Consider the following 2,500-nt stretch of genomic DNA (forward strand, 5'->3'; position numbering starts at 1 on the left):
AGAGAGAGAGAGAGAGAGAGAGAGAGAGAGAGAGAGAGATAGTTTTTGGGAAAAGGACATGATAACATTGAACATCAAGTGATAATAATAGGAGGAATGAAAGATCGTCCTTAACCCCGAATACAGCGACAGAACTGAATATTGTAAGTTATAGGAAGGAGTCAGGGAAATCCTAAAGTTTAGGAAGGAAAGGGAAAAATTGTTACCTGAATAAAATCTTAGAAGTGGTGGGCGGGAAAGTGTAACAAGGCTGTTATTTTGTCAGAAGCCATATTGCGAGAGAGAGAGAGAGAGAGAGAGAGAGAGAGAGAGAGAGAGAGAGAGAGAGAGAGAAGGTAAGGGTGGGGTCATTGATCCAGCGAAATGCCTTGATTCCAGCCTTGTTGAGAGGGAGAGCAACATTGCCAAGAGAGGCGGATAAGATTACTTGAAAAAGAAAAAGACGTCCACATCGAAACAAGAGATTGGAACCATTTTGATCTCTCTAATAGACTTGCTTTAAGTAACATGATCCCCCAAGAGAGAGAGAGAGAGAAGACCGATTAATTTTTCGTTAAAGAGAATCGACAAATTAGATGGAGATTAATCGGAGCTGACAAGTGCCTGTCTTGAAAGAAGCGAACCTGTTATGGGGTCCTCCATTATACATACATACACACACACACACACACATATATATATATATATATATATATATATATATATATATATATATATATATATATATATATATATATATATATATATATATATATATATATATATATATATATATATATATATATATAATATATATATATATATATATATAAAACAGTGAACAGGCAAAAAAAAAAAAAAAAAAGGAAAAAAATGCGACGAGACGTTAGTAAGGAAGTGCAGAAGATAGCTCACGTTTAATTCCGTGACAGAGGCTTTATTTTATAACAAAGAGCCGGAAATCTTGAAGTGAGGTGAACTCAATTCTTGACTGGATGGATTTACTTCGTATATTAGACACGCTGCCTGTCCTAATCCTACTACTTATCAGCCTGGCTTGACATCTCCACTGCTTGATAGCCTGACATGTTATCTCTTTTTATCCCTTTTTTCAGTGTCGTTTAACTTTTTGTTTTATCGTAGCTTTATTTAAAAAACTCGGACACGAAACTGAGATAGAAAAAAAAAATCAGACCTTGTTTTGCAATTCCTGAACACTTGCAAGCACTCGATGTCATTTCTGAATTCCAAGCACAGCCTCCTCCACCATTCTTGTCCAACTGGATGTGCAAAATGTGATTTAGATCTACAAAGTGGGTCATAAAATTGACGGAGGAGGCCATAAAAGGCAAGAAAACATTGAAAGAGACAAATATTCTATTTGCAAAGTTTGCTTTTGCATGCTGAACCACAATTGTTTTTGTTGCTTCATATAATTACTCTGTTGGTTCGAAATGTTGCTGACAGATGCGGATTGTCCAAGACTGAGAGTAAATATAACACATATAATGGAATTTGAGGTTCTAAACCTCAAGATGGTTAGATGATTAACTATAGTTAGCATATCAGTCTACGGAAATAAATTAATAACTTAAAACTCAGAATTCCAGAATCGTAATTGTCTAGATTATATTTGTAAATGCAGACGATAAATTGATTAGTAACTTAGAAATCAGAATTCCAGTATCGTAATTGTCTAGATTATATTTGTAAATGCAGTCAATAAATTGATTGCTAATTTGATATCTCTTTTTCTCGCGTGATTTCTGTTTGGTCATTTACGAGTAAATTTGTGAAAAAGAATTATGAGGGCGGGATGAAACTGGCACCTACGAGAAGAAAAGTTTTAAACAAGAATGTTCTCAAATGGGGAAATTAAAATCGCTTTGATTAACCCCTCCGTTGGAGGCAAACAATAATTTTATGAAAAATGGTTCCCCGAAAAATAGCCGTGCAACTCTTAGAATATTCATATTCGGGAAGATTTGTTGTCGTTCCGGGATCCACGAACATTCTGGGAGCGTTATGAAAATTTTGTAAAAGTTCTACTCTCCATGGTTGGCCATTTCATGTCAACCTCATAACTATGGCAAAGGGGTACGTGCCCTCATGCTATTGTTAGGCAACTTTTGTAGTGCAGGGAACGGGAACGCAAATATTCGTCGAGTTTGAACTCTGAAAGTAAAGTTAAGTGAACATTTTGGTTAATTCTGTAGACGCTGGAAATCACCAAAAACGATGAGTAGAATAGAACAGAGGTGAAAAGAAGTATACTTATTGCAAATTATGTCAGAACCATATTTTATAGACTTTCATGATCTTACTGTCGGAAAATCATTTCCCACGCCTTGCCTTTACCGCTCCCCTTCATACGCCGTCATCCAGGTTGCCCTCCCTCCCTTATAAATGGTGTGGTGGTTCATCGTCCTTCGATAGTTTTATTGCCTTTGCAAAGAGACACCACTTCAATCTCCCAAAGTGTAAATCCACCTACTCAACATCCACTTCGTTTGTTTTAAAA

This window comes from Macrobrachium nipponense, chromosome 3 (assembly GCF_015104395.2).
Source record: "Macrobrachium nipponense isolate FS-2020 chromosome 3, ASM1510439v2, whole genome shotgun sequence".
Lineage (NCBI taxonomy): Eukaryota > Metazoa > Arthropoda > Malacostraca > Decapoda > Palaemonidae > Macrobrachium > Macrobrachium nipponense.